Below are 14527 nucleotides of genomic sequence, written 5' to 3'. Positions count from 1 at the left end.
AATGAAAATGAAAAGTCTTAAGTGCTTAAGGCTTTTGTTATTTCTTAACTCAGATTACCTAGAAGAAGGGGAACAACTTTCCAATACAGGAAAAAATGAGAAGAAAAAAAGCAATTGCAAAAATAGTTATAATTCAATGTGTATGTGTGTATGTGTGTGTATATATATATATATATATGTATGTATATATATATATATATATTTGTACAATTGAGTTCTGATTAGTAAAAGTGATGAATTCTGTAAAGGGGTTGCATTATTCAAATTCATACTTTTCAAAGTTATAATTATATGCAAAATCTGATGACATGCAGATTGACACTAAAGGGTCATATTAAAATTCTCATGTAACTCACATCACATTATATGTGCTCTGTTCTCATTTAATAATTAACATTAAATCAACTTTGCATTTTTCAAATGCATTGAGACATGGTTGCATATATTCTATGGCTTACAATTAATGTTTTAAAGAATTAGGTAGAATACTTATTAAAAAAGCCATAAGTAAGGAACATACAATATGGAATATGAGTTTACACTATGTAATAAATTATAAGTAACATGAGTTACAATAGCTCCTATAATTAAGCCTCAGACTCCTCATAATATAATGGATAGAATAATACTTGTTCTTACCTCAAACATTTTGGGAACTTCAAATGAGATAACCAACATAAAGTTCTTTGTTAAAAAAAAAGTACATAATTTTCAATTTTTGGTTTTGCATGTTTTAGTGGATAGAGTGCCAGTCTGAAAACCAGGGTGAGATGGGGTTCAAATCTCACATCTGAGAAATGTAGTTTGGATGAAACCAGGCAAAACATAAGGAAGCACTCTTAAGAGACTGAAATTAAAAAGAAGATGCTACTTGCATTGGCAGTGGGAGTTTATTAAGCTAATGAATCCAGAGATTTAGATCTATTGTTGACGTTGTTGCTAGTAGTGCTGTTAATGCTATTGTTGCCCTTAAACCTGGTCCGAGCAGTGGTGTCCATAGCACAGAGGTCCTTTTATCCTCTAATATCTACCAAAGCCTTTATTCTTTCTGGAGGTACTTTTAGATATCCTCTGCTGTTCCCCACTAGTGTGGTGCATACCTTCTGCCCAAAGGGATACATCTTCCGATTTTATTTCTTTTATCATTTTAGTACTGTCCATGGGGTTTCCTAGGCAAAAATATTGGGATGGCTTGCCAATTTCTTCTCCAGTGGATCACCATTAGTCAGAGCTCTTTCCTATGATCTAAGAATCTTAAATAATCCCGTCCTGTATAGATAAAAGTTTCATTAGTAAACATGTTTCTGTGACACTATAAGGCAGTTATCCAAATGTGTGGGAAACAATAAAGACAGGAGAGGAATTGGAAATCAAACAGGTTGTCTCAACTGAAAGGCAACCACAATGATTTTGTATGGAAACCTTCCCTTAAAAGATTTTCAAGCTTCTGATATTTTTAATATCTACAGGGTGTTAAAACTGTATTAAGATTCTTGGCACACCCAGTATTATTAATAATTATTAGGGAATCACATTCCCTAAATTTAATATGGTTTTGTATTTAATCCAATATTCCATATGATATCTGACCAGAACAGAGTAATACAACACCTCTTATGTTTTGCTGACCATTCCTGATTGCAGACTAGGAAAAATATTAGGGTTTTTTCTTATTTCCAAACTCTTAATGACCAATGAAATTTATAATGAATAGCAATCCATACTTAGAATCAAGATTTCTGTCAACTCCAGTTTCTGAAACATTGATGTTATTTTTGCAAATTACTTAAACTTTCAGCATCCCAAGTTATTTTTTCTGTTTTTCTTTTTTCTTTTTAAAATTTTCTTTAATTTATTTACACAGTACTAAAATATTCTTGTTGAAAGAGCAAACATAATACTCCCCCCGCCGACAAAAATATAAAACCTCATGAGAAAGAAAGTGAAAGAAAGAGGAAAAAATATGGTTCAGTCTGTGTTCTGATACCATCGGCTCTGTCTCAGGTGGCTCACATTCTTTATCATAAGTCCAAGAAGTTACCAAGTTATTCTTTAAAACTATAAGGAGAGGGGCGGCTAGGTGCCATAATGGATAAAGCACCAGCCCTGGAGTCAGGAGTACATGGGTTCAAATCTGATCTCAGACACTTAATAATTACCTAGCTATGTGTCGTTGGGCAAGCCACTTAACCCCATTTGCCTTGCAAAAAAAAAATTATAAGGAGCATAAGAACTGTCGAAATGCATTGTTGGAAGGGCTAGCCCTCTACTGAAGGAGGAAAATAAAAAGTTCAACTGAAAAAATCATAATTTTGAATCACAATGAATTTAAATTGTATCAAAAATTAGTACCTTATTCTATATCAACTCTATTGATATAGAAAAGGAGATAGAGTTATATTTGAAGCTAAAAAAGATTTAAGTATGGACTCACACATTAGCTTGTTGGACTGTGGGCAAGTCATTTAATCTCACTTTTCCTCAGGTTTCTCAACTGTAAAATAAAGGTAGTAATAGCATCTACCTTCAAGGGTTGTTGTGAGAATGAAATGAGATGATATTTGTTAAGTACGTTTTCAAGTTTATATAGCTTTATATGGCATTTTAGTGCTATGTAAATGCTAGATGTGTTGTTGTCTTAACTGTCATCATCATTGTTGTTGAAGGGAATCGCTTTTTACCATCAATTTGAGAAGCATATCTAAATCACAGATAAAAATGCCAAAATTCACACAGACAAGTACACGTCCCCATAATGCTTCTCTACACCTTTCAAGTAGATTTTGTACCATTATTGATTATTCTTTATGTTTCTCCCTTTAACCAATTTTGAATCTAAGTAATTGTACCATAGAATGATGCAACCCACATCTCCCTCAACAGCTTGAGAATTTTTTAAACTGTCTCCTAAAATTCAGCAAATTTACATTTACAACATTCCTCTAATTTGCTACTATTAGTGACCCTAATGTAAGACAATGGACAAAATATAGTTTATTCTAATAAGGTCTGTTCTTGATTGAATCATGTTGTTTGTTATCGCTGTTCTCTTTCCTAGATGTTCATTTTCATTATATTTCTTTTTTTCCCCAAAAAACTGAAATTATGATTTTTCTAAACTAACAATTCCTTCTACAAAGACTGGAAAAAAAAGTAGTTTGATTTTGTCACCTTTTACGTCTATTATGTACGAGCTTTTCAAAAAGTACAAGTTAAATGTAACACAATAGCTTTGATACTGCCCTGTTTTTCCTGTGACCTCCTCTGAAAGTTTGCATTTTATTCCCCATAAATAATTTAAATGTCTGCTAAATGCCAGACACTATGCTAATAAATGCTTTACAACTAATTTATTTGATTCTCAAAACACAAATGTGAGGTAGGTGCTATGATGATGAATGATCATTATACAATTGAGAAGACTGAGGTAGAGAGAGGTCAAGGAATTTTTATTCAGCAAAACAGCTAGCAAGTGTCTGAGAATGGATTTGAATTTATTCTTCAGTTTACTATCCACCAACATTCTACTCGGTGTGTGACCTTGGGCAAGTCACTTAACCCTGATTACCTTGCATCCAGGGACATCTCCCATCGTCCTGATTCAATTCTGGACTCAGATGACTCTGGAGGAGAAAGTGAGCCCAGCACCCCCCTCCGCCCAACCAAATATAACTCATTTGCTTGTGATGGCATCACATTCCTGGTGTCATGGTCTTCAAGAAGGAAGGACATTGATGAAACTGATGTTTCATCAATCTCTCCTTTCTTTTCTTTACATATTTTTCTTTTTCTCTTTTCTTCTTTCCTTTCCTTTTCCTTACTCTTCTCTCCTCTCTTTTAAATATTATAAGCACTACTTTCCCCCATCACAAAATGCACTTATCCAATAAAAAGTCCTTATCTGTGACTACATAACAAAAAAATACACACATTGACTATATTGGGAAATGCAGGACCTTATCATAATTTTAAAAGAAAATATTCTAGAATTTTTCAGGAATCAGTCAATTTACCTATCTTAGAAGACCCTATTAAATCTATATAAATATTGGGCCATTTCAGTAATCCTTGAGCATCTATCTAGCTCTTAACAGAATGTTAGTAATTGGTTAGGTAATACATTTACCTGTACTTTCATGTTCAATACAGAATTCATTTAATGTTGATAACCGGAACTCACATAGGGCAGCTAGATGTTCTCTTTTGATCTTAATTATTTACTGTATAGTCTCCCTATTAACTTTTTTTTATTCTGCTTGCATTTCTTATCAACTCTTATGTATGTATGAATGAATGGATAAGAAAAACTTATTTTGTGTTGAGCACTATATTTTGTGCTGGAAATACTAAGACACACAAGCAAGAGTTGCTGCCTTCAAGAAGATTACATTCTACCATCTATAGAATCTATAGAATTGATGTTTTCTTGGTAGGTGCAACCCCTTTGCTAAAGCCTTCCCTGACTCCCCCTAGTTGAAAATATTTTTTCCCTCCTCAAATTATTTGAGAACTGCAACATCCTTGGAGATTTGGCTTATATAGTATTGAATAGGCTGACTGTCAAATTGGGAAATTACTCAAAATGGGTGTTTATTGTTTGTCGAGCTGAACTGAAGCACCCTTAATGAAAAGAATCACGATTCATTTTTCAAATAGATGCCAGTTCAGTTCTACCAAAACAAAAACCACCTGTTTAGTGCCCTACCAATCCAAATTCCAAAAACTTACTTTAATGAGTTAGAAAAAGTTGTAAGTAAATTTATATAGAGAAAGAAAAAGTCAAGAATTTCCAGGGATTCAATGAAAAAAAAAAAGTGCAAAAGAAGGTGGCTTAGCCTTACCAGATCTAAAATTATATTATAAAGCATCAGTCATTAAAATGGTCTGGTATTGGCTAAGAAATAGTGGAATAGACTAGGTGCAATAGCAAGAAATGATTTTAGTAATCTGCTGTTTGATAAACTCAAATGGATGCCAGTTGTCATTGGATGCCATAGAAGAACATCAAGAGTTGATCAACCTTTATTTGCATGCCAGTAGACTGATAGCTAGTTTATTGAGTCTGGGAGGTTTCTAATAAGCATTCTAATCTTGTCGGTTTTCATTTAAACCCAGTGGAGCAAATTTGGACCTGCTTCTCATATTTCATGTAATTGTTATTAGAGATGGGATCTATAATCAGGTAATCAGAATGATAACAAGTTCAGGAATTTTTTTCCTAAATTGACTTTAAAATTTGATTGGGTCTTCTATACTGTCTATGCTACATGGGAAAAATAATTTTTGTGTGTATTTCCAGATAATTGATCAATAGAAGTTGAAAAAGGAACCTCACACTAAATATTATTACCAGAAAAACATGATGAGGTTTCCTAAAAAATAAAAACAAACCAAATTGAAGTATCAGAAAGACCAAAATTCAAGTTTCACTTTGATTTCTTCAGGCTATACAACTCTGGGCAAGTCATTTGAACTCTGATGCAGAAGACTAGGGTAAGAGTGTAAACTACACAAAAGATAACTATTTACATTTGTAGGGAAGCTCTTCACTTGCACCTCCTTATCCAGATGAAATCATACATTTAATGGAAAATGTATGTGTATTGCTATGAATTAAGAAAGGTGGAGTAAGAGGATGACCAACAAATATATAACCACATATATGTATCATAGTGTGTGTGTGTGTCTCTGTTTATCATCACATATATATATCATCACATATATATACACACACACACACACACACACACACACACATATATATCCTTCATATATTATGTGTATACATTTTTTGTATTTCTATGAAGAGAAATTTTGTATTTCTAGGAAGTAGCAGAAAGGCAGATTTATATATATATATTATATATATATATATAAAAGAGTATGTGAAAATTTATAGCTATGTACATAGACACATAGATATAGATACATAGTAATTTGTCAGGCATATTTATGTTAAATATGTACATTCAAACAACACATCCATTTCTCTCCAAACATATGTGTTTTGTATGTGTGTGTGTGTGTGTGTGTGTGTTTCTGTGTGTGTAAGTGGAGAGAGAGAGAGAGGATGCCTTTCTCTGTATATATCTTGGTGGGTTCTTGTCCTTTCTTATCAAAGAAGACCAAAATGAAATCACTATGTTTGAGACAAATTATAGTGCATCCAACTGTGTCCAATCAGACCAATATGAGCTCAGAATGCTCTACCATATGATGGACACAAATAGTAGTCCATGTGAACAACTGGTGTGGGTTCTCTAAACTTAGGAATTCCACATTTTCTTTGTGCTGCTTCACTTCTCTTGGAGTGCACTGATGAAGGTATGCCATGCTGGGTGGTCGTGTGCCAATGTCTCCCCTGGTTATTACAGTCAATTATAAAGTTCTTCAATGAGACCTTCAGGGTGTTCTTCTGACACACTTGTGAGGACTTGTGGGTGTTAGTTCTCCGTAAAAGAGGGTATAAGGTGTGTTCAAGGAAGACTAGTACCTTGATGTGAGGGCTGCCAAGCTCTATTCAGGGCAGTTTTTCACTTTGATGCCTGCCTGAGACACCTAACTCTCATCACTGGTTCCAAGAAGCTGTAGCCTCTTACACACCAGCAAAACATTTTGACAGGAGGGCTAAACCAGGTTGAGGGTAACCAAGGAAATCTCATACTCATCAGTGAGTAGTGGGGGGGGTGCTACCCCAAGCTTGTGAAGTCTTCCAATGGTGGAATGGGCAGAAGGAGAAAAGTTCATTCCAACAGCCATGAAGTCAGATGAAGCAGGTGCTGTGAAGCGCTTAGAACTTGGTTATACATTGAAGATGTCAAAGTCATTCATTGCATATATGTATACACATATATATATATGTATACCTATATCTATATCTATATATACATACACACACATATTTTTATGGAGAGAGACATAACTCTTTCTCTGTGTGTGCCTGTATGCGTGTATGTGTGGTTATGTGTGGAGACACACAGAGACAGAGTAATAAAAAAGGAACCAAAAACAGAACCCAGTTGAGAAGAGTCCAGAGAACTGGCTAGTGACAGAAACAACTGGGATTAAGACTTGCCTTGACACAAACTGGGTGTCGTAAGTCACTTACTCTTCCAGGACTCCAAGCAACTTTATAAAGACTATCAGCATTTAAAGATTATTTGGGAGTTAATTAATCAAATTTCACTTAGCTGTTTCTGTGTGTGTGTGTGTTTGCAAGTACTTTGTCTTACATTTTACACTTTAAAGTAATATAACTTCCTAAGATTTTCTGATTTCTGGTGTTGAAACCTATACCAAAAATTCTGTTCTTTCAGTTTTTTACAAAACTTAAGAGATTCTGCTGATTGAAAAGGAAGCAAGAATTGGGAAAAGGTAAGAATATAGTCCAGCATTCCTAGCATGGGAACATAGCTACTTTTCTAAATGATCATAATGAAAAAGAACAGAAAAAATTTAAACCTAACATGGATTTATTTTTTGGCAAGCAATGGGGTTAAGGGATTTGCCCAAGGTCACACAGCTAGGTAAATATTAAGTGTCCAAGGTCAGATTTGAACTCAGGTCCTCCTTACTCCAGGGCTGGTTACCTATCCATTGTGTCACCTAGCAGCCCCCAAAACCTAACTTGTATGAATAATGGCAAATGTTTCTAGGATGAAAACCAGATTTTCCTTCATAGACTATATATACTCCATCAGACTCCTCACATCCATTAGAATTCATCAAACATGGAATAGATTTCTTCAGGAGGTGATGGCTTCTTTTTAAATGAAGATATTTAAGTGGAGACTGAATGGCCACCAGGTTCTTGTTTCAGTATGGGGTAGACCAGATGTCAGCCAAAGTTTCTTCCAAATTTCAAATTCTGGGATTGTGTGGCTCATTTTAGACCCTTTTATTATTGGATATGGAATTAAAATACTTTGATTATGTACTCTTCTCTTAAATTCAGGAAAACTATCATATTTATCAAGAATTCCTTCAATCCATTTAACAGAGTGATTGATACATAGATAATATGTTTACATATCATAATTATATATAAATCATATACAATAGAAACAGAATGGAATAAAAATACTATTTGATAATAAGTTGACTTTGAACCCTCAATCGTTAATTTCTATGACATATTAAGAACACAATAAATAAATGTTGACTGACTTCCTAGAACCTAAGGTCAAGGTGTTTAGAAAATTCTTCTTTGTCTTTTCTTGCTATTAAAGAAACTTCAATATTCTTAATATTGTCAGAAATTTGACAAAAAATTTCTTCTAGTCCCTCCAACTTTCAAGGAATCTTCTGAGATATTGCAATCTAATCCCAAATTGAGAGTGTGACAAGTTCCATTAATATTTCTCATTGTAGCCAACAACTGGAAGTCTATGATAGAAGTTTTTATATTAAACTGTTCAGAAAAGGGAACCTATCCTTTACAAAGGAGGAGAGAAATAGATATGGAGAAATTTGCTAAAGTGTGTGTGTTTGGTGACATCAAAAGAGATTTTTCCTAAATTTCTTCTTGGAAGAATATGATCAAGCTAAGATAATTTGTGTTTACTAGTTCTGTAACTTTTAAAGATTTTCACTTGAAAAAATAAGCTTTAAATATTTTAAAAAATATGATCAAACCTGGACTCCTTCAAAGAGTATTTTTTCACTTCTCTACTCATACATATAATGTTATCTCTTGCTTACATGTGATATAAATGTCAAATATTTTTCACTTGTGGAATTTGTTTGTCAGACATTCCTTTTAACTTGATCTCCCATACTGACTAAGACTTTGGTCTAGGGTATTAACCTGTGGGATGAATTTCCTCACATCAGGTCACCAATATCCAGGTGCAGGCGTTTAGCAGTTTTGCTTGGTGACAGACGATCGGCAAAGAATCAAGCGGCAAGAAAACCATGGTACAATGAAACTCCTCTGATAACAGACTCTGGGGCACTTTGCCAAGCCGAGTGATTACTAACATACAACTTTCTGGATGACTCACCTATCCTAAAAAATCAGGACTTTGCTATAATAAAGAAATACTGCAGCAGACCGAAATGGACAATTTTCCCACAACCAAACTGGAATGAGAAATCTCAGAAAAAGTTCGATGATGCTGATTTGCCTTCCATGAATCTTTTTTTGAGGTTTTGCAAAGCAAATGGGGTTAAGTGGCTTACCCAAGGCCACACAGCTAGGTAAGTATTAAGTACCTGAGGCCAGATTTGAACCCAGGTACTCCTGAGTCCAGGACCGGTGCTTTATCCACTGTGCCACCTAGCCGCCCCTTCCTTCCCTGATTCTTGTTTATCCTTTGCCTACCAGAATTGACATAGATATCATTGCAGATGACATTAAATAAATATGTACTAATGTCCTACAATGCACAAGGTACTGCCTTTTTATATGAAAATTCTTTGTTATTATATGCTGTATTCAAGTTTTATCCATCACACTCCCTTTAAATCATTTCCCAAGTGTATTCTTATGAGAAAATGTTGTTCCATAATTTATTGCCACCTAGCATCAACTCATATTAAATATAAGAATGTTAAAAAGGTCAGACTTTGGTGTCAAAGAGTAGCTTTGGGTCATTAAGAGCAAAGGTTTCCAAATATCATCAATATTCCCATCTTTTAATCATTGGTGGGTCCGTTTCCAAAACTGACAAAAACTATCCTTTTTCATTTATCCTTTAGGATAATTTTTGCCAGGGCTGGAAATGGACAAGGAATTAGACCCACCAATGATTTTATCCATTCAACTAGATACCACAATGGAATCAATGAACTTTTCTTATGAGCATTGTTTTTCTGATGTGAATGGCTAGGCAGATCTCTAATGAGTGATTATGAAACTCACTGAGAGAATAGTGTAGTGGTCCAGGGCACAATTCAATTAACATAATAGCAAAAGCAAAACAGGAGCATCTGGAAAAGCTCACCATCAAAAAGAATTATATCTTCAATTTGGACTTCTGGCAGAATTTTTTCCATGATATAGGAACCCTTGGGAAGCATGGTTCCCACTGATAGGCTTAATGTTGACAGGGATAGGGATTGGAACCGAGATTTTATTAGTATAAGAAATTTCCAGTCAGTCAAAAAGTATTTATTAAGAGCTTCCTGTGCATTAGGTACTGGCTAAATTCTGGGGATACAAAGAAAGGCAAAAAACATTCCATCTTCAAGGAATTCACAATGGAATGGAGCTGACATCATGCAAACTAGAAATAATAACTAAGTAAACAGATGAATGAATGAATGAATGAATGAATGAATTCTTGGATGGATAGATGAATGAAAAGAAATAGGAGAATAAATGTCTGTGCTAATTCATATATATAATATATATGTCACATATACTTTACATCTGTATATGTGTGTAAATATGTATTGTGTATGTATTTACACAATAAAAATGAAAGGTAATCTCAAAGGGAAGGCACTGACAATGGGGGCTGAGAGTAGAAGACATAATTCCGCAGGAAGGAAAATGAACTGAATGAAACTTGAAGGGACCTGGGAGGTGGCAGTGAGGAGGCAGATGAGAAAACATGTTAATGAAAAAGTAAATACATAGCTTGTCTCTATATCTAGCTATAGATAGATCTATAGTTTCATATTATCCTAATATAGAAGTAAATATGGCTAGATGTGCATGTGGTTTGGATACAGATAGATATGTAAACATAGATACCTATATAGACCTAGGTATGGATGGATATAGATATGGGCATTGATATAGAAATTGAAATATAGATAAACTAGCTCCAATATAGAAAAATTGCAAAGGAACACTTTTAGATTTCTTTATTCTTCTGAGAAAAGGCTGTTAGGAGAGCAGAAAGAACTATCCCAGCAATAATATTTTTAAAGTGAAATGGGCTGCCTTAAGGTTCTTCCTAACTGTGGTGCTCAGGGCAGAGGGTGAATTCCAATTGCTTGTAGAGGATGGCATATTCCCATCCAAACTCAGACTGGGTTAGACTTCCTGTGAGGTCCACTTCATTCGGGCAATCTTTCCCTTCAACAATGCTCCACAAATTTGGATAGCTGCTGCCAGATACACAAGAGGGCTTTAGGGACTAGTTCTGCATACTGATTAACTAGACTTTTCTTAAACCAAAATAACAGAGGTCTCAGATTAGCACAATATTTTATACTTTTGTGTAAAACAACATCCATCTATGAAATGGTAAGGCCAAATATTTAACTTATAATCAACTACTGGTATCTTTGTTTTAAAAAAGCAAGGATACAAATAGAAAAAAAATACAAAATAGATGACACAGGGTTCCTACTCATTCTAGGATTGATTTTCCTTGTGATTTTTTAAAGAGTGCTTTATTCTATCAGTTATTGTACTTCATAAAGCTTCAGGTTTTATATAACTGAACACCTGACAACCATTGTGAATCCAATTTTAGGTCAGGATTCCAGACAGGTTTTTAATCTGAAACATTTAAAATACCTAGCTGACTTTATACATAATGTCAGAAAAATCTTAGTATAGGTTTAAACTATTAAAGTTTAAAACTAGTGCCTTATGGTTTACACTTTACAAATATTATCCCATTTGAACAGCAGATTTTCAACTTAGGCTTGAATGAATCTGAGACATCATTGTGTTCAACCTCCTCATTGTACAGATGGGAAACTGTAGACCTATCAATGTAAAATGACTTGCCCAAGATCATGCAGGTAGTAAGAGGCAAAAGTGAAATTAGATTTATGTCTTTTGATTCCAAATCCCATGCCATTTTACAATTTATAGGAGGCATTAAATGGATGAGTTGATGAATACTTCCCAGTGTATCCTGAGATGCTCCTTTCCTCTTATTCACTATTAAAATTATAGGTACTGCTCACCCTGTTTCCTGCTTCTATCCAATCTCCACAAATTGGAGATCTTTACTAGAATCACTTTTGTTTTGTTTTGTTTTGTTTTGCTTTTTTTAGGTTTTTGCAAAGCAAATGGGGTCAAGTGGCTTGCCCAATGCCACACATCTAGGTAATTATTAAGTGTCTGAGATAGGATTTGAACCCAGGTACTCCTGACCCCAGGGCTGGTGCTTTATTCACTGTGCCACCTAGCCGCCCCTAGAATGACTTTCAACCAGCTTTCTGCTATCTTATAAAATCTACTTTTCCATAGATCTTTAAAATACATGCAAGTTGTTAATTTTTTAGTTTACATATAAAAACTATAAAAGCATAATTTCATTTTTACAAACTCATTTTTACCCAAAAGACCAAGTTTATCATCTTTCACAAACCCATTCTTGAGAATTATAAACCTTCTGGATCGTTCACTTTTTCAATCACCCCAAGCACGAACCACTCATTTGAGACACTTGAATTAGGTTGGATTTTGAATTCTCTTGTTTTTCTCTGTGGCCAAGATTCATCTCTCCCAAAAGATGATCAAATCCTTGATGGAAAGGTGTGTGTGTGTGTGTGTGTGTGATATATATATATATATATATATATATATATATATATATATATATATATATATGGTTTTATCCCTACAGTTTTGTCATATATCAGATACTCAACAAATATTTGCCTTAAATTTCATGTGACCAGTTAAAATATCTTAAAGGTAGAGTAGGTGATAGGAGCAAATAGTAGAACAGGGGAAAAATGCATAAGGGGCATGAATCCTTTTGAGGGTAGGAACTGTTTATGGTGCCAGACATAGTAATTTCATAGTTCTTGAACAGTTAAGTTAAACTCTTCATGACCTCATTTGGGAATTTCTTTTTTTTCTAAGTTTTTTTTTTTTTTTTTTTTGCAAGGCAACAGGGTTAGGTGGCTTGCAGAAGGTCACACAGCTAGGTCATTATTAAGGGTTTGAGGCTGCATTTGAACTCAGCTACTCTTGATTCCAGGGCCTGTGCTCTATCCACTGTGCCACCTAGCTGCCCTGGGAATTTCTTGATACTGGATACTGGAGAGATTTTCCATTTTATTCTCCAATCTAGATGTATGAAGAAACTAATGCAAATTTGAGAAATTTGCTCTTGATCACATAGGTAGAAAGTGTCTGAGATCAGATTTTAACTCAGGAAGATGATTCTTTCTAATTCCTAGTCCAGTGCTTTTCCCACTCTATCATCTAATTTCCCATTAGACATTTAATAAATGTTTATTGAAATGGATTATTTAATATATAAACCCCTCCATTTATCATTTGAAACCTTTGCAACCTGTGTCCAAGCTATCTTTCCAGAGCTGATTATATATTACTCCCCAACATACTTTGTGTGTAGATCAAAAAGATCTCTTTGATGTGCCCCACAAATCAAATTTCAATATTCTCTTTCTCCTCAGATTCTACTATTTTTAATTCTTACCTCCCTTCAAGAAATCAGTTAGTATGACTTGATTCTAGACTTTCACTGGAAAAGTCATATGGCAGAGCATCACAAGCCAGAATCTCCTCCTCTGATACATATTGTCCATGTGAACCTGGATATCCCAATAGCCAGGGATTGTTTTCTTTTGTCATTCTTTTCCCACTGATTAGCAGGGTACTTAATGCACAGTGATGAAGATGAGGTTATTCCTTTGTTCTCAAAGAAGACCATGATGTCAGATAGGTGATGCTATGATAAGCATGTGAATTGGATTTGAATGAGGGGTGTGGGGCTAAGTCAACAGACTTGCTTTCTTCTCTGGAGTCATCTGGATCTAGTTGTCAGGTATTAATCAGGATGATAGAAGATAACCCTTGATGCAAGGCAATCTGGGTAAAGTGACTTGGCCAAGGAGGCACAGCTAGCAAGTGTCTGAGGATGGATTGAGGTTCTCCTTACCCCAGGGCTGGTGCGTTATCCACTGTAGCTCCTAGCTACCTTGTTGAGTCAACTTGAAGGGCAATCGTTCATAGCCATGCCACTGGCATGAGTTAGCTTTGTTAGAAGTATGGATATAATGGAAAAAGGAAAAATGAGCTGAGCCACAAAGGCAATAGTTAATAATAATAATAATAATAACAACAACTAAAATTTTAACTAGTTTTTAATGTACATAGCACTAAACTAAGCCTAGTACAATTATTATCTCATTTGATCTTCACAAAATCCCAGGAGGCAGGTGCAATTATTCTTCCCATGTTACTGATGAGGAAACAGTAAAATAGAGGTTAAATGGTTGACATGGAACTAGACTAAAGTGAATACAAAAGCAATGCCTCTCAGTTGTGATTATGTTAAATGCTGACGATGTTTGTCCTTCATTCCGGAATAAAAGCATGACATCAGAGAGGGGTTGCCATGACAAGTACATAAACTGGATTTGAGTGAGGGGAAAGCTGTGCTAAGTCCCCAGCCTCCCTTTCTCCTCCAGAGTCATCTGGGTCCAGTGGCCAGATAGGAATCTGGACAACTGGAGATGACCCTGGATGTTAAGTGAGAGAAGGAGTGAATGAAAACATCTTTATTAAACACCTACTATGTGCTAGTAGGGATACAAGGAGCAAAATATGCCTGTTCTTTCTCTCACTTAAATAGGATGAAGC

At 34.9% G+C, this 14527-nt stretch overlaps 1 protein-coding gene across 1 annotated transcript in view; it reads right to left on the bottom strand.

Annotated features, from left to right (window-relative positions):
* Positions 1-14527, bottom strand: part of CNTN3 (contactin 3) — a 378875-nt gene that overhangs the window by 337823 nt on the left and 26525 nt on the right. The gene's annotated exons all lie outside the window — the stretch shown is intronic.

This window comes from Macrotis lagotis, chromosome 8 (assembly GCF_037893015.1).
Source record: "Macrotis lagotis isolate mMagLag1 chromosome 8, bilby.v1.9.chrom.fasta, whole genome shotgun sequence".
In the NCBI taxonomy this organism is placed as follows: Eukaryota; Metazoa; Chordata; class Mammalia; order Peramelemorphia; family Peramelidae; genus Macrotis; species Macrotis lagotis.
Note: the sequence above shows the minus strand (reverse complement) of the source record. Positions and strands in the feature narration are given on the sequence as shown.